Here is a 22,134-nt window from a genome sequence, read left to right on the forward strand (position 1 = left end):
AAACCCAGAGTTTGTTAATCCCACCTGTGGGATGGGCTTGTTGATGTGAAAAGAAAGTCCTGAATTGGGAGAAGCTGGTGACTTAGATTTGGAGAGACACTGGAGAGAGGCGGAAGATCTTTTTTGGAAGCAGCACCTCGTGGAGAGAGGGAGAGACTAAGAGAATTGCTGGTGGCCGCTTTGAATTGCCCTGGACTTTTGAGACCTGCCCCCTGAGCTGCCAAGGACTGAGGAGACATGGCTGTTTTGCTGGTACTTTGTCTGTCTGTTTTGATGTTATTTTGCCAGATTTGTCCACTGGTGAAAGACTGTCCTGTTGAAGAAGTCCTGGAACCTGGCATTTGGTTAAGAAGGCCTGAGACTGTCCTGCAGACAGAGAGTGAATACTGTCCACTGGTGAGGGACAGTACTGTTGTTGCAGGGGTCTGGAGACTGTCCGGCAGACAGAATGAATACTGTCCACTGGTGAGGGACAGTACTGTTGTTGCAGGGGTCTGGGAGCCTTTCTGTTGGTTCAGAAGCCCTGAATAAGGATTTTCTTGTTGTATGTTTACAGAAATCCTGGGAGAGGGCTTTGCTAATGTGTTCAGGGGTTCTAGGGCTGTTCTACAGACAGAGGATAAATTCATGAAGGGACTGGCAATGTATCTTATGGCCTTGCTAAGCCTTGTCTCTCCAGGAACTAAGATTGCTGAGAACTTGCCTCGTGTCAAGATGAAGAAAAGACCTCCATTTGGGTATTAAGTGCTGTGTTTAAACTTGATGTAACTCTGGGGTAGATTCAATTGTGATCCAGGGGTGGGGAACTTTTGACCTTTTTGTGTTCTATGGTTGAGCAAATGAATGTATTTTACTTATGTTTGGAAACTAATCTCCATTTGAGAAGAGGGGCTTTGTGGTGGACTTAATTAAGGTATAGCCTAGGGGTGGAGAAGTATTTGGAACAGAGACTTTGTAATTGATTGAATGATTGGAAAGTCCTGGGGTGGGGTAGGCCTTGGAGATTATTTAATCACACTTAGTAAATGCTGTATTTTGAATGATGTCATGTTTTGATCTTCTCTGTTCTGGGTTTGTTACTGAATAAAATAGAGAGCACCTATGCTGGTATTTTGAACCAGGGAAGTTGCCTTTCCTTGGCATTACATTACACCTTCTCCAACTCATTTTATAGATGAGGAAATTGAAAAAAAAAAAAACAGGGTTAAGTGGCCTGCCCAGGGTCACACAGCTAATTAGTGTCTGAATATGGATTTGGACTCAGTTTTTTCTTGACTTTAGGAAAGGCCCTCTATCTGTTGTACCCCCTAAACATCCACTAATATTTTCCCAATGCTTTAATCACCCCAAATCAAAAGTCTTTGGTTCTCTGACTTCATAATCCAGCAGATAATTAGAGTTACATAAAATTCAATGCCAGGGGTTCAAATACAATTTTAGTCTTCAACTTCTAAAATATCATGTTTTCCCTAGTGCTGGTAAGTTTGTCCTACAGTTTTACATGAAATGTTTAAGTAGATACTCCCAATTGCTTTGTCCCACCAAAAAAAAATCTTAACTTAAAGATAGCAGAATTTGTTTTAAGAGCAAGTTTCCTATCAATATTTTTTTTTCAGTGATAGTCCATATTCCACATGAGAAGTATATCAGGATTGTTACTTCTTTATATTATTCTTGTAAATAGCTGACTAATTACATAGTAAAATCTCTTTCCTACTGCTTAACTTTGATGGCTTTTCCAGCTAAGTATCTCATAATTCAGAGATCCCATAAGTCAGGGAAATTTGTTATATTTGTAGTGTGGTGAATTTAGATTTATAATACTGAAATGAGATGTTTAATTGTTTTTACTTTATGCAAGGGGAGGGGCTCTGCTGGCAGAAAACATATTTTTGCAGATATCCAACTTACTACTTAGGAAGAATTCCTTATTAAGTTTGTAATGTACAAAAAGAGTTTCCTTAAATTGTGGTTTAGGAACTTCTAAGAATATATTCTCAATGCGTCATTACTTTTGTTAAAAATTTCTACTGTCAGAATTGAGAAAAGAAGAGTGATATGAACAGTTTCTAGAAAGAATATATATGCTGAATTCATTGTGTAAATTCTCTAGGAATTTACTGTAGGAAAACTTCTGTACAGATACCCCATTTATAGGTCAAATCATGAGAGGTAAAAGGATTTTTAAAAATTAATCTTAGGCTTTTTTTGGCTATCGATAAATGAATTTTTATTTGTATGTACAAAAACGTGTTTTATAATTTTTTTTTAGAAAAAAATTCTTTTTTTTTTATCTTCTCTACCCCCTATGTAAATAAAACACTTTTTTTTCTAACAAAGTGGGAAAATACATGGAACATTACTACTGTACTTTGACCTCATTCTCTCTTGGTTATTTCAATTACAGTTTACCAATCTCTCAGGGTTTTTCAAAACTCAGTTGATAGTGTGGGGAACTTCTTTTATCTCACATTAGCTAGATACCCATTGATTGTGTTCCCCCAGTTTTAAGGGTAAAATTCTCTTTAACCATAGTTCCATTTAACTATTTACATCCCAATAGCTTTTATAATTGTATAAGTAACTTAATTATTCTTCTTCTCATTTTATATATGTGAAAACCAAAGCTCAAAGTAGTACAGGGATTTGCATTATGACTACACAGTAAGTATAAGAGGTGAGATTTAAAACTTAGGTTTTTCTTGTAGTAATGTCTCTAAAATTTCAGGTTCCCTATTTACATTATTTTCAAATGATAGGTAAAGAATGCAAGGTATAGACATTTAGTGAGGAGAATCAAAACAGAGAAAGAAAAGCAAGTCGGAAATATCTTTAATGAATAATGATGAAAAAATGTTAAATAAAATATTAGCAATAAGACTGCAGTCTTCAGCGTAGCACAAAAATTATACATAATGAAAAGGTGGGGTTTATATTAGGAATGTGTGGCTGCTTCACTCTTAGGAAAACTATAAACACAGACCATATAGATAATATGAACAACTAAAATTTATTATATCAATCAATGCAGAAAAAGCTTTTTAAGAAGATACAATAGTCATTTCTGTTTAAAAAATACTAGAAAACAGGAATAAATTGATCTTTCTTTAATAAGCATCATTTATCTAAAATGAAGAGTCTATATTGTCTATAATACAGATTAATGAAAGCTTTGTGAGTAAGATCAAGGGCAAGAGAAAGTTGTTCACTGTTACTACTAATAGCAGTATAGTGGTAGAAATGCTGATTGTCAATAGGACAAAAAAAAGAAATTGAGAACAAAGATAATGTAAAGAAAAAACAAACCTATCTCTGTTCGCAAATAAGATTATACTTAGGTATTCCTAGGATCAATCAAAAAAGTCTGAAGAAAGAGGTCTAGTAGTACTGGATTCCAAAATATTCTACAAAGCAGTAAACTTCAAAACAATTACATAAGGATTAAGAAATAGCAAAGTTGATCCACGGAAGCACACAATGTACTAAAGTAAACAAGTATAGTAGCTTAGTGTTTAGGAAACACAGAAGTGCGAGATGTCAGAGCAAGAACTCAGTATTTTATCCCCCAACCTCCTGATAACACATTTGGAAAAATGGTAACGTATTGGGGCAGAACCTGGGCATAGACAAACAACTCACATGATATGTGATGATAAACTTCAGTTATCTAAATGATACATAAAGTATGGCATCACAAGAAAGATTGGGGAAGCAAAGAATGAATTGCCTTTCAAATCTTTGGACGAGAGAAAGTTCCATGACCAAACAACAGATAGGATACCAAAAGATAAATACACTTGAGGTTCCATAATTTTTTTTAAAAAGATCCTTCAGAAGCAAAACCAACACAACTGAAAGAAGAGAATTAAGTGCATTGTGAGGAAATATTTGCATTACATTTTTTTGATAAAGGTCTCATTTTAAACACATATAGGGAACTAATTCAAATTAATAAGAATAATAAACATTCCCTCAATTGTCAAGTAGAAAGGGATATAAATAGGCATTTTTCAGTGAAAGAAATCCAAGTTATCAATAGCTTTATAGAAAAAAGATTCTCTAAGTCAACAACCATTACGAAAATGGCAATTAAAACAAAACTGAAGTACCACCTCGTAACCCATAAAACTGGCAAAGCTGACAAAAAACAGAAAATGCCACGTGCTTAAAGGGCTGTAGAAAAACAAACATATTAATGCACTTAGTAGAGTTTTGACCTGGTTCAGCCATTCTGGAAATAATTTGGAAATACATGCAAAAAGTTATTAAACTGTGATTCAGTCATACCACTGCAAAGTTTCTCGCCACAGGGGATCAATAAAAAAAGAGAAAAGACTGCTATATGTCTAGAACCTCTGTAGTAGCAAAGAATAGGAAACAGAGAATGTCTATCAGTTGAGGAATGGATGAACAAGTGAAAGTACATGAATGTGATGGAATAATATTGTGCTATAAAATATGATTAAAATCATGCTTTTGGATAATTCTGGGAAGAATTATATGAACTGATGTAGAATGAAATGGTCAGAATGAGGAGAATATTTAATAAACCAACACATTTGAAAAATTAGGCCTTTATTCTTGTCTTCCTTTTGTTACTAGCAAAGAAGTACTCAAGACTTTAAAATAGACATTCACATAGTATGGTTATTATATCTAAATCATCAAATCAAATGAAAGGTAAATCAATTATAATGTGTTCCAACTGCTATCAAATATATTTTGTAAGCCAAATATGACTGTCTCTTGATGGATTACTTCATTAAAGTGTGTAAAATTCCAGAAATATTCACATTCATGCTTAAAGATACTGCTTTAAATTTGGAAGAAAGCAAACTTTTTTTTTTAATGTTCCTAATTGTACCTATTTTATAGACTTATGACTACTGGCAACCTTTCATGGAAAACACATGAAGTTCAATTCATTAACAAAATACAAAATAAACATGAATTTGAGGTAGAGATTGAGCAATGTAGCTCATAACTTCTTTACAAGATTTATCATTCCCAGCTACTATCATATCTTTCTGATTTATTTGTACATGCAAAACTCAAGTTGCCTGAAATTATCTACACAAAATTATATACAAAACATGACCTAATAGAGGGAAGAAGCAAGTTTTTGACATGTTGGAGGAGAAATACTTGATGGCTGCGAACATTTGTATTAATAGTGGCCTTAAGGAGGTCATTGATTTTAATGATAGTGTCCATACATATGGTACCGTAGTGAGATTCTTGTCTGTGCTGGTTATAGCTATTACCCCAAGGTCTTCCATGACACCGATTAGATTTGTTGTCATTTGTCCAACCCTATGAAACTCTTTGTTATCTTGCAACCAATTGCCTCTGTTCCTTTGATTATCACTCGATGTACTATTCCACTCTTCAATAATCAGAGAGGAGTCTGCTGTGTGTTTCAAGCATTCTTGATACTCTGTATCATTTTCTGTGAATTGATTAGCAAACATTCCTTCAAAATTTGAAGCAGCATCAGGAGTATCAGTCATTCTGAAAATCTCTATGGCATATGACTGCTACTCTATTCAGTTGCCATTTTTGGTGAAGTAATGCAAGTCTGGAAGTCAGAAGCCCCAGCTTACTGTCACAATATTGCAGAGTATTGTTTTTTGGCTGGAATATAAAGGAAGGAATAGAGACAGGTTCCCCTATACAGGGCTAAGACAGTCACAGTTCTGCGGTCAGCCTTCATCAGCCCTCTTACTTTCCTTTATCGCTGTTGGGCCCAGGGCCTAGGCCAATCCATGAGCGATGCAGGAATGGACTCCTTTCTCTCTTGAGACTGATTCCTCACAATCTTGGTTCTCCAATAAAAACATTTTTGAAAAGACAATCCGCTTTAAAAGATATCTGAAACCAAAATCACAAGAACCACAACTGCAAAGGACTCAGGATTATATAGGATACTCATCTCTTAATAGAGATTTGATATATTCATATTCAGATTGATATATATATGCATATATACATATATACATATATACATATATACATATATGTATAATGATATGGCCAGTGCAATAATTTGTTTGGCTTAACTATTTGTGTTTGTAACAAGGATTTTTTGTTTTTGATTTTCTCACTTGAGGTGTCAAGTGGGATAGAGAGAAAGTGGATCATAATTTTTAAAAATATAATCTTTAATTTAAAAATGAAATGAATCTAGGGTCAGATTTTTTTTTTGCCATCACAGGAAATGAGAGAATAGGTGAAAAAACTAAGGAAGTTTAAGCAATAGATGTGAACTTAATGAGCTCATGTTGGATTTCATTCATTTTCTCAACATAGTAATTAAAGTTAATATTTATATAATACCTACTATGTGCCACAAGCTGTGTTAAGTGTTTTACAATTATTATCTCGTTTAATCTTCACAAAACACTGCGAGATAGGCACTATTATTATATACATTTTACAGATGAGGAAACTGAGGCAGACAGGTTATATTACTTGCCAAGAATCATGTAGCTAATGTCTGAGGCTAGATTTAAACTGAGGTCTTCCTAGCTCTAAACCCAAATCTCTATCGACTGTACTACCTTGTTGCTTCTGACAAGTAGTCTAGTTCATCTTGTGGAAATGAGAGTTATTTTTGACAGTAGAGCAGGAGAACCTTTTTGTACTATGACTGTAAAGAATTAAAAAGAGTAAATATGGATAGAATTGCTGAATGGCCATGAAATAGTAACAGTAAAATGCCATTACATGTATTGCTTGGGAAAGAGGGTTCTCATCTAAGAAATGACCTAAGATCACTGTGGGAAAGGATTCCGTGGGGGTAACAAATGAAACATTAATGTGACAAGCCATGAGATCAAACTTAAGAATATAGCCAAGTGAAGCCAGAACTGTGTTATATGGAAGGGGGCAGGGAGAGGATAGAAAAGAATTAAGGGATAGAATGCTTTAGTGAGGACCAAATGAGAGCAGGAGTGTTATGTGGACTAACATTTTAAGTAAGGAAGTTTTAAACAAGGATTTCGAATGTTAAGATCTTGAAATTAGTGAAATTCTATAACATGATGAGGTCTAATGTTTGATTGTGGTGCCCAGTAGTTAAAATGGGATGGGAAAGGAAATTACTGGAATTGTGTGAGTTGAAGAATACAGTAAGATTATTCAATGACACTCTAGCATGAACACTGGAATTTTTAAAGATGATTCAAATGTCACAGATCTAAAAGGGAAAGGAACCTATGATACCTTCTAGGTCAAAATATTATTCACTTTAGAAATGAATAATTCATAGGTGGGGTACAAATCTTGCTCCTCTAAATCCTCTATTATTTTCAGTGTACTGTACTGATGATGTTAGGGCATTGAATGAAGAGAAAACCTATGAAGCAATATGAATAGAAATTTGAGGAAATTGGGGATGGTGGGGGGGGGGATCAATAAACAATAGCAACAAGGTTGGCAAAGGTAGTGGAGGTAAGAAAGAACTTATAAAGAATTATGAATCTTAAGATGCATGTTTTATGAAAAGATATTTTAAAAGTTTTCAGTCTCTGAATTTAGATTTGGCTTTCTGGCTTTCCAGTTACTAGTAGAGACAATAATTGAATAAGTCTTGCTTTTAATACTGCTGCATTTATTTAGTCATGAATTGTTATATTAACTAATATCCATATGTTATACCTTTAATAAATGATAGAAAATGCAAAATTCCCATTTTTCTTATATTTATATAATTCTTATATTGATCCATATAAACCTTAAATTTTATTTATCACAGAATTTCTGCATTGGAATGAACTTCAACTGCTTTCTATTTTAACCCACATGTGAAAGAAACAAATTCTCACCAAAAACTAAGTGCATGTCTGAAGCAGCTTGTAACATCGAACATACAATAGACTCTTAATTTTCCTCCAAGAGCTAAAATTTCTTTGTCTGCTATACAGTAGACACCCTGTAAGTAAACAATCTTACCTAATATATACAGATCAGAAAATATTCTATTGCTTACAAGTCTTAAAGACATTCTTCTGGACATTTAAAGGTCAATTACTTGCCCAGGGTAATATTGTATGAGTGACATACAAGACTTTAACACAAGTCTTCTTAAATATTAAATGAGCTTTCCAGAAAATGACTTGTGGATTATATTTGTTATGTTAAAACTATAACATTTACTATTGCAAAATAATTTTGTAAAACCAGAAAAAATTCTCCTTTTCTGCACTGTCAATTTATTCATCATTTTATAAATTAAGTGACAAATGAAAATACAAATTTTCCTTTTTATCCAACTAATTGCCCTAGTCAAATACTATATCTTTCCTAAATAATCATGGTGTCAGAAAATGAAGTGGATTTCCTACTGTAATATTCACTAGAGGTTCTAAGTATAAGTTGCAAAAAACATTTCTAATGATTTTGTAGATAACTCCTTGAAAAGCTTTGATCTTACTCTATCCTTTCTTTTGAGTGATCAAGTGAAGAGGGCCTTTGTTTTCATGTTGTCATCATTGCTCAGTTTGTTAAAGAATCCAATATAATAGCATAGTACTATTAGAAATTTCCTTTGTATGCCTTTTCTGAGGTCTGGCATCTACTGGAAATTATAATTTGAAGATTTAAGGTATTCTTAATCCTTCCATGCTATTTATGGTAGGCATAAGTCATCCTGTAGGCCTCGTCATGGAGAAACTTTAATTAAGAGGACTTGGTAGCTCAAGGCCTTTGAATTTTGTTTTACATCTGCACCTGGAAGACTCATTTATGTACTTTCTTGGGATACATGTGTGTTTCTGTATATGTATGCATGTGTGTGTATGTGTCTGAAGAGAAAGAGAGAGACAGAGACAGAAGCATAAAGATATATATGCGTTGGTGTATGTATATATATAGAGATATAATGAGTTAGTCTCAGAAACTCTACTATGTAATTTTAATGAAGTAATTTCTTTATCAATTTCAGCGATATTGCACATTATATTGTAATTTTTTGAAGCATACCCAAGGGTTCTTTTTGATTTAAATTGGTTTCAAAATGTATTCCCAGGTAACAATGACTTAAAATGCATTATGTTACATGTCCAAGGTTATTGATTCAAAATGAAGAATTTTGTGAGAATATATGAATACTATTTTAATGCATTCATTAAATATACAAATAATTAGATCTCTTTAAAAGAATTTCCTAATAATATTGAATTTATTACTTTCTAAAATAAAATTATCAATAGCAGCTCTTTTTGTGGTGGAAAAGAATTGGAAATTAAGGGGATGCCCATCAGTTGGGGAAGGGCTGAAATACTATTGTGCTATAGGAAATGAGGTGTAGATGGACTTCATATTTACCTGGAGAGACTTATACAAACTGATGCTGAGTGAGAAGAGCAGAAAAAGGAGAAATTTGTACACAATGAATGTGTGATGACCAACTTTGATAGACTGGACTCTTCTCAGCAATGCAGGGTTGTAAGTCAACTTCAAAAGACTCATGATGAAGAGAGGTGTCTTCATTCAGAGAAAGAACTAGAAAGAATAGCGTTTGAATGCAGATTGAAGAATACTACCTGCTCTCTTTCCTTTTCTTGTTTGGTTTTGTTTCCTCTTTCCCACTGTTCATTCCATTGGATAAAATCCTTCTTTATAACCTGACTAATGTATAATGTGAAAGCATTTGCAGATCCTATACTTGATTGTATGCCACCATGGGTAGGGTAAGGGGGGAAGAGGGGAGGGTTAGGGAGAAAATTTGAAGCTCAAGGAATTGTGGAACTTAAATCTTGTAAACTAAAAGTAAACAAATTAATAATGACTAAAAACAATAAAAGAAAATTATCTGAAACAGAATTAAGAAAATAATATTTTAATTAAAAACATTTTTAATCCCAAACTTTCTTCTAGAGAAATATATAAAATATAAAATACTTTGTTTAGAGAACAGGGTTTTTCTCTTTCCTGTATATTCAAAACACATATATTTTAGTTTTTTCCTTGTGTATAAAATCTTTGAATAGATTTCAAGTTCTTTAAGAACAAGAACCACATCTTTTATTTTATTTCTTTTTCTTATCATGTATAGCACATTCATTATTAAAGGTTAGATGTTCTATGTATCAATTACTTGATTAATAAGATCATCTAAAATGAAATTTAGTACCTGAAACCCTCCCTAACCAAGACTGACTTGTAGACTTTGATTAAGGACCTTTATTCTTTTCCTCTTTTCCTTTGTTATTTCCAGGTTTAAATAAAAGAGATTTGAGCTGGCTATATACTCATCACTTCAAAAGGTCAGAAGATTGAACCAACCACCAGAATGTCCAACAGCAAAGTTGATTTTAGCTTCTTTGGCTATTCAGTCCAACATATATTACCAGAGAAATAGTTTTGTGGATCAAATACATTGGTAACTTACATCAATAATCATTTAGATTAATAATTACTTATACCACTTTTGAAGGTAAAACTGTTAAGTTTAATATCAAGGAGAAATTGCATTGATTCTTAGCCTGCTGTCCTCCAGGAATGAGAGTGCATGTGGAAGAAGACCAAGATATTGTTGGGAAATGTTTTTAATTTTCTTCCTAATATGTCATCAAATATTTTCTTATTTGAAGTTAATTAATATTATCTCATTGATAGAACTGCGACATTAATTACAGAAAAAAACCTTTGCTCACTAATCAGGAGAACCCTTAAAACTTTTACGATATACCTCACCAGCTTAGCTTTGATGGTTAAGAATTTGTTTAACAAGTTGCAGAAAAACAGCCAACTTAAAAAAAAAGTTTTAATAATAATAGAAAAAAACAAGACTGTACTTATTTATTTCTTAAAGAGTAAATTTTTCACTCTATCTACATAGATATTAAATGGTCTTCAAATTTCAAGTGAAGGGGCGGCTAGGTGGTGCAGTGAGTAAAGCGCTGGCCCTGGAGTTGGGAGGACTTGAGTTCGGTTCTGGCCTCAGACACTTAATACCCACACACAAAAAAAACTAGCCATGTCACCTTGGGCAAGTTACTTAACCCCAATTGCCCCCCAAAAGGCAAAAAACAAAACAAAACAAAACAAACAAACAAACAAAAAAAAACCAAATGTCAAGTGAGGAAATGAACTAATTCTGTAAATTATTTAGTCTAAAATACTAAAAGCGGTCTAAAATCTAGAAATTTAAAGCATCATTTTTGATTATTTAAATTATTGAAAAAATGATGACAAATTAGGAGTAAATGAAAGTGATTGTTAGCTCATTATCTATTCATTTGTATACTTCCCAGCCATTTTCTCACCACCCCACTATGTTGCATGCACTCCCATTATTAACCTCACTTACCTCCCCCACTCTCATTGCAAACTTTAACTCTTTTTTTTTTTAAGCAATAGGAGTTAAGTAACTTGCTCAAGGTTACACGGCCAGTTATTTCTGGGTGTGGTGCTGAGTATCTGAGCCCGGGATTCGATCCAGGTCATCCCAACACTGGAGCCGGTGCTTTTATTCACTGTGCTACCTGGCCACCCCCTTTAACTCTTTTTCTGAGTCTTGCACCTCTGATAGGAAAAGTTTTCCCTTGAAAGCAAGCTTTTATGGCCTTCTTGATTTTCTCCACAACTTGTTTCCCTCTTAGTCCCCATTTATATGTAATTTTCTTCAAATAAAATTTTGCTTGTTGAAGACAAGGGATGCATGCTTGTGTTTGTATCTGTGATGCTTAGCAACAGTGTGCATAAATTTAAATTATGATCATGTGAACATGAACAACTGATGATTCCTAGATCACCTATAATAATGGAATAATGCATATAAATTGTGAAAATGGATTGAGTATTTTTGTAAAGCCTTTGAATAATAATGGAGGTAGAGTTTGCATGGTTATATAGAATGTGAAGTGGAATTGAAGTCAGAGGAACTGGGCTCAAAGCATTATTTTTGTCACTTGCTTCAAGTGAGATCTTAGACAAATCAGTAAATCTTTCTGGGCCAGAATCTTCGTCTATAAAATGAGATGCAGTGTGACATAGCAGCTAAGACATTGAGCCTCAGAAAAACCCTTATTCAAATTTTATCTCAGAAACCTTCTCTGTGACCTATACCAAAGCATTAGATATATCTGTGCTTCATTTTACATTTATGTAAAAAGAATAATTTGGACTGAATGGACACTAAAGTACAATCTAATTCTTAATCTATAATTACAGAGGCTGTCAGTGGGTGAGTCTGTGTGTGTATGTGTGTGGGTGTGTGTGTGTGTGTGTGTCTGTGAGATTTTCATTTGTTAAATGGCTGACCTCCTAGAGAACATAAGTGACTAGCCCATGGGCAGACAGCTGGTATTAGAAATCAGGTGTTACATTGCAATGTTTTGGAATACATTTTATTGTCTGATTTTCCTTTATCTTCTTCTGTATGATAGTTGTAATCTTTAGGTTTCATCATTTGTTAAATTCATAATTAATTGACAATTGTATTTCATAAAAAAATTATGCAGAAGAAATTCTTGCTGGAGGCCATAGAATTAGAATGACATGCAGTTTTCTTTATCTCTGTTTTTTTCTCTTTAGTTTCTACATGTACATTCATATTAATCATAATTTCACATTAATCATGTTGTAAAGAAGAATTAGCCACTATTATGCTTCCATCTACATTCAGATTTCATAGATCTTTCTCTGGATGTGGATAACATTTTCCATCATAAGTCTTTTGGAATGATCTTAGATCCTTGCATTGCTAAGTAGAGCTAAGTCTCTCAAAGTTAGTCATTACACAATGTGGCTACTACTGTGTAAAATGTTCTGATTCTGCTCACTTCACTCAACATCAGTTCATGTAAGTCTTTCCCAGGTTCTTCTGAATTCTGCATTCTCATTTCTTATAGCACAATAGTATTTCATTACATTCACATCCCACAACTTGTTCAACCATTCCCCAATTGATGTGTACCCTCTCAGTTTCCAATTCTTTGCCACTACAACAAGAGCTGCTATAAATAATTTTTAATATGTGCGTCCTTTTCCCATTTTTATGGTCTTTTTAGGATTCAGACCTAGAAGTGGTATTGTTGGGTCAAAGGCTATGCAGAGTTTTATAGTTCCAAATTGCTTTCCAGAATAGTTGAATCAGTTCACAACTCCACCAACAATGCATTAGTTTTCCAATTTTCTTACACCTTCTCCTACATTTATAATTTTCCCTGTTCTGTCATGCTACTCAATCTAACAGGTGTGATATGGTACCTAAGAGTGGTTTTGATTGCATTTCTCTAATAAACAATGATTTAGAGATTTTTTTCAAATGACTATAGATAACTTCAATTTCTTCCTCTGAAAACTGCCTATTCATGTCATCTGACCATTTATCAATTGGGAAATGACTTGTATTCTTATCAATTTGAATTAATTCTCTCTCTCTCTCTGTCTACATATATATGTATACACACACACACACACACACACACACACACACATATATATTTTATGAGACCTTCATCAGAGACACTGGGTGCCAAAATTGATTCTCAATTTTCCACTTCCCTCCTTATCTTGGTTGTGTCAGCTTTGTTTGTGCAAAAATGTTTTAAATTTAAAGTAATCAAAATCGTCTATTTTGCATTTCATGATGTTATCTATCTTTTGTTTTGTTATAAAGTCTACCATTCTTTATAAAACTGACAGGTAAACTATTCATTGCTCTCCCAAGTTTACTTGTAGTATCAGCCTTTATATCTAAATCCTGTACCTGCTTTAATTTTATTTTGGTCTACCAAGTTTCTGCTATACTGTTTCCTAGTTTTCCCAGTAGTTTTTGTTAAATAGTGAGTTCTAATCATATAAGTTGGAGTCTTTGAGTTTATCAAACAGAAAATTACTATAATCATTGACTACTGTATTTTGTGTACCTAACCTATTTCAGTGATCTACCATTCTATTTTTTTTAGCCAAGACCAAGTAATTGCAGTGATTGCTACTTTATAATACAATTTAAGATCTGATACTGTTAGGTGACCTTCCTTTGCATTACTTTTCATTAATTCCCTTGATATTCTGGACCTTTTGTTTTTTCAGATGAATTTTGTTATCATTTTTTCTAGCTCTCTAAAATAAATTTTTTGGTAGTTTGATTGGTGTGATACTGAATAAGTAAATTAATTTATTTAGAATTATCATTTTTATTATGTTAGCTAGGCCTACACATAAGCAACTGATTTTTTTCCATTTAGTTCAATATGACTTTATTTGCATGAAAAGTGTTTTGTAATTGTATTTATATAGTTCCTGGGTTTGTCTTGTTAGGTAGACTCACAGATATTTTTTAATGTCTATAGTAACTTTAAATGGAAATTCTCTTTCTACCTCTTGCTGCTGGGCTTTATTGGTAATGACATGCTGATGATTTATGTTCTTTTTTTTTATCCTGCAACTTTGGAAAAGTTGTGAATTAAGTAGTTTTTTGCTTGATTCTCTAGGATTCAATAAGTATACAATTATATCATCTGCAAAGAGTGATTGCTTAGATTCTTCTTTGCCTATTCTAATTCTTTCTATTTCTTTTTCTTCTCATTACTAAAGGTAACATTTCTAGTACATTATTGAGTAACAGTGATGATAATGGACATCCTTGTTTCACCCCAGATCTGATTGGAAATGCTTGTTGATTGTATATAATGATTTTTGATGGTTTTAGATAGATGCTGCATATCATTTTAAGGAAGATAACATTTATTCCTATACTCTCTAGTATTTATAATAGGAATGGATATCATATTTTGTCAAAAGCTTTTTCTGCATCTATTGAGACAATCATACAATTTCTGCTGATTTGTTTATATGGTTAATTATGCTGATGTTTTTTTCTAATACAGAACTAGCCCTGTATTCCTGGTATAAATCCTACCTGGCCATAGAATATTATGCCAGAGATAAGTTGCTGTAATCTCTTTACTAATGTTTTATTTAAAATTTTTGTATCTATATTCATTAAGGAAATTGGTTTATAGTTTTCTTTCTGTTTTGGCTCTTCTTGGTTTAGGTATCAGCACCACATTGTATCATAAAAAATTTTGGTCAGAGTCCTTCACCTGTTTTCCAAAATAGTTTCATAATATTGCAATTAATTTTCCTTTAAACATTTTGTAGAATTCACTTGTAAATCTCTCTGGCCCTGGAGATATTTTCATAGGTAGTTCAATGATGACTTATTCTATTTCCTCTTATGAAATGGGGTTATTTAAATATTTTATTTCCTCTTCCACTAATCTGGGAAAGGTCCTGTGTAATCCTGACTGTGGTTCCATGATATTTACATTATTTCTTTCTGACTACTTGCCATATTTTCTCCCTGACATGAAAATTATTGAATTTGGATGCAATATTCTTTGGCATTTTCAATTTTTGATTTCTTTTAGGAGGTGATCAGTGGATTCTTTTGTTGATTATTTTACCATCTGGTTCCAGGACCTCAAGACAATTTCCCTGGATATTTCTTGAAAGATTCTATACAGGATCTTTTATTTTTATAATGGCTTTCAGGTAGACCAAGGTAGATCTGGGGTCAGCAACCCTGAAGCTCTCAGAATAGGTCATTGTCTGGCCCCTGAAAGATGCCTTCTCAATCAGGCTGTTTTGAAGCACTGTAAAGTTTAGCTTCTGGAGGATGCCTGTTTACCTGATGCTTCCTGGAATTGTGTTGAAGCACTGGAGTGTTTGGCTGCTGGAGGACACCTGCTTGCCTAGAATTTTGGAATTTTTTGGCATTTTACAAGGTGATAGAACTGATTTTATATGAGCCTTGAAGAATTTCTTCAAATATGTAATGGTAATGGAATTTGAACCCCACAATTGGATGGACTTGTTGACATGACAAGAAGGGGCTGAACTGGGAGGAATTGGTACCATGGATAAAGAGAGAGGCCCAAGTGGAGAGAGGCCAGAAGAACTTCTGGGAACCAGCATCTAGAGGCTGCTGCTACTGCTGAAAAGAGAAAAATGGGAACTGAGAACTGAACTGGGAGGAAGCATGGCTATGGTGCTGGTATTTGGTCTGCCTGTTTTGATGTTACTTTGTGAGATTTGTCTGAAGATGGAGGACTGTTGTTGGATGGATGATGATGCAGTTGCTGTTGTTGCAGAAGTTCTATTACCTTGCTGTTGGTTCAGAAGCTCTGAAAGAGGATTTTCTTGTTGTATGTTTACAGAAATCCTGGAGGAGGATCTTGTTGATGTTTTCAGGGGTCTTGGGACTGTACTGATGGTTTGTGCTAATTCCTCAGACCTTGTTGTAGGGTCTAGGTTGATTTCACAGGCAAAGAGTGAATTGCTGAGGACACTATCAATGTCTATCTATGTTGTGTCTTTGTTCAGCCTTGTCCTCCCGGGAACAGAAGTTTCTGAGAACTTGCCTCAGGTCAAATGAAGAAAAGACCTCTCCTTGGGTATTGAATGCTGTGATGATATTGTAACCTAGTTGTGACCTCTGGGTGGATGGCCTTTGTGTTTTGTGACTGACCAAATAAATGTACTTTATTTATTATTGGAAACTAATCTCAAATTGAGACTAACCAGGGCTGGAGTTTTTGACTTTTGTATTTTGTGATTGAACTGAGGACTTAAGACTTTGTGATTGATCAAATGAATGCACTATACAGAGGTGGAGTACTTTGATTTTTTTTTCTTTGTGATTGAATTGAGAACTTACTAAATGATTGAATTACCCTGTATTTTGATTTTTCTCTTTTCTGTGAATGTTTTGCCTTAATCTATTACTGAATATATAGAGAGTTATTATGCTAATAATCTCAACCTGGAAGTTGCTTGTGTTTGGTGTCACAAAATAAGATGTCTCTCAGCATATAATGCAATCATGTAGTACACTATGATGAATGCTGCTAGGGATTTTATTATGTGAAAAAAAATGCTGGAGAATTAATATCAACCAAAGTATTAAGGTTTCAAATATATGTTTACTTAAGATATTCATGAGATGCTTCATGCATTATGCAAATATAATATTTCCTTAATATGAGCTACTAGAGGTTTTTTTCTTTTTCTTAATTTCATTAATTGTATTGTTATACCCATCACTTAGAACCTTGCCTAGGACATAGCAGGTGCTTAACAAATGTTTGTAGCACGATTAATTGATTGTTGGCAAAGTGTTCTAAATGTTCTTATTTGCAGAAGACACTATTATGAGATCAAAATCTGGAAGGTACCTTAGAAATAATACAATCCAAGACTCTTATTTCCAGATAAGGAAACTGAGACCTAAAGAGGTAAAGGAACTTTCCTAAGGACATAAAATAATAAATATTAAAGCTGAGATTTTCTAACTCTCTCCATATATATATATATATATATATATATATATATATACACACACACACACACACATGCACACACACACACATACATATTTTTTTCTGGTCTTCTATTCTCCATTGCTTTGCTGCACAATGACCCATATGATTACACAATTTGTTCAGTGAAATGTATAATAATTTGAGAGATAGTGCTTCCAATTATATTAAGCATCCTGCTGCTACTTAAGCCCATTCCATATAGTATATAAAATTCCTTTGATTCTGTATACCTAACAATTTATAACACCACAACTTTAGAAAAATCAAAATTGTAATCATTTCAAAGAGCAATGTCTTGGTATAATGGCAGACATCAATAGTTTGTATCACATTACTATAATTACTTGTGTGTGGAAAGCAGACTAATTTACATCATCAGAGATATGAAAACTTGAGAAATAAGGTAGCCTTGTCATTTTATGAGTCCAAGAGACAAAGAAATGAACAAATGAGGTGCTCTCCTGATCTTCCTCCTGTATATCAAAAAAAAATGAAAGGAAAATTCTAGCTCATTTGATGAATTATCTCGAAAACTGATAAAAAAACACAACTAATATAGAAAGAGGATTAGACATCATAGAGATGAAATGATCTCCAGAGGGATTACCCACATTAGTAAAATCACAAACTCCTCAAAGTATGTATAAGCCCAGCATTGGTAAATGATCTTTAAAGAGACTGGTTTGACAAACATTATATATCTGGCATCCAACAAAGTATTATCAGTTTCATCTTTCATACCCCTCTTTGGTAAATACTTTGTCTATCTTCTGACAACACATTTTAAGAAAAAAATTAAACATGTGTCATGTCTGCCTCTGAATGTGATACAAAATCAATTAGGCTTCTTATTTAAATTTTTTTTTTCCTTTAAAGTGAATAAAGAATTATTTCCCCCTCTTCTACTTAAAACACACACATTTTTGTATTGTCCTGAAAAATAGAATAGTAATAAAATGTCTTATTCTTCCATATTCTAGTAATTTATTTTCACAAACTCAATCCAAAACTAAATGATAGTCTTCAAAAAATATATTTATTTATGCTAAACAATTCTTTTCTTCTTGAGTACAATATTCTCCCCTCCCTCCTAAGCCTCACTGCTCCTTGAGGGAGTAAGCAATATATCATGGATACATGTGAAATAATGCAAGACATATTTTGAAAAAGCAAGTAAAAGATTTTATAATGAAAATTATACTTTAATTTTCACTCATAGTTCATTAGTTCTTTCTCTCTGGAGATAGCATTTTTCATTATGAATACTTGAGAATTGTCTTGGATCATTATATTGATCAGAGTAGCTAAATCTTTCACAGTGGTTCATCATTACAACATTGCTGGTACTGTGCACAATGATCACCTGCTTCTCACTTCACTTTGTATTAGTTCATATTGTTCTTGCCATTTTTTTTTCTGAAACTATTCCCTCATTCTTTCATATACCACAAGAGTACTCCATTACAATCATATGCCCCAGCTTGTTTAGCCTTTCTTCAACTGATGAGCATTTCCTCGATTTCTAATTCTTTGCCACCACAAAAAGAGCTACTATAAATATTTTTATAGACATAGGTTCTTTTCCTTTTGCTCTCATATCTTTGGCATAGTGATCTAGTAGTGATATTGCTGTGTAACAGGGTTTGCACAGTTTTAGAGTCCTTGGATATAGTTTCAAATTTTTCTCCAGAATGGTTGGATCAGTTAACTACTCCACCACTAGTTCATCAGTGTACCTATTTTTCTTCTGTGCCCTCCAGCATTTATTATTTCTTATCAGTATGAGGTGGTACCTCAGAATTGTTCTGATTTACATGTGTCTTATCAATTGTGATTTAGAACACTTTTTTCACAAGATTTTAATTTTTTTAATTTATTCTGAAAACTTCCTGTTTATATGCTTTGACAATTTATCAAGTTTGGAATGGATCTTATTTTTATAAATTTAACTTACTTCTATTCTCAGCATCTAATTGTGAAATGAGACCTTTATCAGAGAAAAGTGATGCAAAATTTTTAAATATGGCATCTTTGCCTATTATAACTTAAAGCATGATGTAGTTTTCCTTATTATCTTTTTAAATTCGGTTTATTTTTGCTTTTATTTTGTATGGGATCATGGTTGCTCTCCCTGTCTTTTTAACTTACACTGAAACATATTAGATTCTGCTCCAGTCATTTATTTTAACTTTGTTTGTCTTTCTGTATTAATTGTGTCTCTTGTAAAAAAAAAAAAAAGTTGTTGGATTCTGTTTCTAATTCATTCTACCGTCGACTTCCATTTAATTGGTGAACTCAACCCTTTCACATTCACAGTTATGATTAATAACTGTTTGTTTCCCTCTATCACATTTTCTTCTCTTCTCTGTCTTTTTATCCTGTCACTCCTCAAATGTCTATTTTGCTTCTAAACACTGCCTCACTTAATCCATGCCTCATTTATCACCTTCCCTCTTCTCTTGAAACCTTTTTCTTTCCCCCTATTTGATAAGTTACATTTCTATACGCAAGTGAGTGTGCATATATATTCTTCCCTCTTTGAGCTATTTCTAATGAAATGCACTCAAGTATTGCTTAAGATATTGGGACAGTTTTTGTCCATAATTTCTTGAAATATGATCTCTAGTCACTTTCTTTGATCATGCCTGTCAGGTAATCCAATAATTCTTAAATGATCTCTTAATTATGTAGCAATATTCCAGGTTACTTTTTTCTGGTGAGGTATTTTACATTTTTGCTATTTTTCCCCATTTTTAATTTTGTTTTATTGCTTCTTCATATCTCATAGAGTCATTAGTTTCCACTTGCCCAAATCTATTTTTTTTAGGTATTCTCCCAATTTATCTTTGTTTTTGTAAATTTATTTATTTTTAGTTTTCAACATTCATTTTCACGAGATATTGAGTTACAAATTTTCTCCCTGTCTTTCCTGTACACCCCACCCCAAGATAGTAAGCCTACTGAATATCCCTTCCCCCAATCTGTTCTCTCTTATATCCTACCCAATCCTGCTCCCCAACTTTCTAGTAGGACAAGATGGATTGTTGTGCCCCAGTGCCTGTATATCTTATTTCCCAGTTGCATGAAAAAAACATTTTTTTTTTTACATTTCATTTTGAAACTTTGATTTCTAGATTCTTTGCCTTCTTTCCTCCTCACCCACCCCCAGTGGGAAGACAAACCATTCAATATAGGTTGTACTTGTGTAGTTATGCAAAACATTTCCAGAGTAGTTATAGTGTAAAAGACTATATTTCCCTCCATCCTACCCCTACCCTGATTTATTCTATTTTATCTTCCCTTTACAAAAGTATTTGTTTCTAACTAACCTCTCTCCCAATCTCCCCTTCCTTCTATCATCTTCTCTCTTATCCCCTTCCCTCTACATTCCTGTAGGGTAAGATACCCATTTGAGTGTAACCTTGAGCAAGTTACTTAACCCCTATTGCTTTAAAAAAAAAAGAAAAGAAAAGATACCCATTTGAGTGTGTATGTTATTCTGTCCATAAGCCAATTTCAATGATAGTGTTGTTGACCCATTCTTTTCCACCTTCCTGCTCTTCCCCTCCATTGTAACAGTTTTGTCTTGCCTCTTTAATATGAGATAATTTATCCTATTCTACCTCTCCCTTTCTCCTTCTCCCAATATATTCTTCTCTCACCTTTTAATTTTAATTTTTAGATTTAAACTCTTCATATTCAACTTATCCTGTGCCCTCTGTTTATGTATACATGTACACACATATGTAAAAAATCACATAAATATTTATACATACATACACCTTCCTATACATATGTACATATGTCTGTATACACAAACACATATATTATATATATATACACACACACAAATATATTCCCTTCAACTATCCACATACTGAGAAAGTTCTCCTGAGTTAAAATTATCACTCTCCTGAAGTCTGCTCTGGCCAGTCTGTGCCACTGATCAGGGCCACCCCAGATCTGGGCCCATGCGGCTCATATGGGACTGGGTTCAGCAAGCAGCTTGGTGCCATTGACCCTTACTGTCAGCCTCCCAGGCTGCCTTCAGTAGGATATTTGCTTCTCTCTGTCACTGTGGGTTCTGTAACTCTAAAATTTGTTCAGTCACATTTTACAGGTATCGGTGGTGGATGGAGCAGGAGCTCAGCAAGTTCCTCCTTTTACTCAACCATTTTGGCTCTGCCCCCAATCTAATTTTTAAAGAATTATCTTATTCAGTGAGATTTTGTACCTCTTTCCATTTGGACAACTCTGCTTTTTGAGGAGTTATTTGTTTTTTTTTTTTTCTTGGTACCTCTTTTTCATTTGTCCAGTTCTGCTTTTCAAGGAGTTTCTCTCTTCAGTATATTTTCTTTCCTTTTTTTAAAATTTGACTGATTCTGTATTTTAAGGAGTTATTTTCTTTGTTATTTTGTGCCTCTTTTAAGAAGCTACCCTCTTTGAACTAATTCTAATGTAAGACATTCACGCATTACTACCACCTGTTTATTTCCCCTTTCATTGTAGTAGCTCTTCTTTCTATGCCTCTTTTATGTGTAGGATATTTGTGGTTGTAATTCTAGTTCCTTTGCCTTCTAGAATATCACATATCAAGGCCTCCACTCCTTTAAACTGGATACCACAGTGGCGCGGCCAGCAGACACAGAGGCAGGCCCGGAAGGGGCCTGATCAAATTGGAGGGCAAGTCTTCCCACCAACCACAAGGTCCACTACCAGGCCTATCACCAAAGGGCTGGGAAAGGAAAGAGCAAGGTAAGAAGCAAATACAGGGGCCCCTGTCCTGGACAGCAAACAC

The 22,134-nt window shown here is 33.8% G+C and overlaps 1 long non-coding RNA gene and 1 pseudogene across 1 annotated transcript in view; one reads left to right on the plus strand and one right to left on the minus strand.

Moving 5' to 3' along the window:
• Positions 1-325: 325 nt before the first annotated feature.
• Positions 326-22,134, plus strand: part of LOC138155981 (uncharacterized) — a 251,830-nt gene continuing 230,021 nt past the window's right edge. Inside the window, exon 1 of the long non-coding RNA XR_011167044.1 lies at positions 326-414. This is a non-coding gene — a long non-coding RNA (uncharacterized lncRNA). The remainder of the gene's footprint in view (positions 415-22,134) is intronic.
• On the minus strand, positions 5,168-5,510 carry LOC138155961 (RNA guanine-N7 methyltransferase-activating subunit-like protein; annotated as a pseudogene).

Source organism: Petaurus breviceps, unplaced genomic scaffold (assembly GCF_028583685.1).
Source record: "Petaurus breviceps papuanus isolate PSGF00001 unplaced genomic scaffold, PetGlider_PUasm1.0 98, whole genome shotgun sequence".
NCBI classification, from domain to species: Eukaryota; Metazoa; Chordata; class Mammalia; order Diprotodontia; family Petauridae; genus Petaurus; species Petaurus breviceps.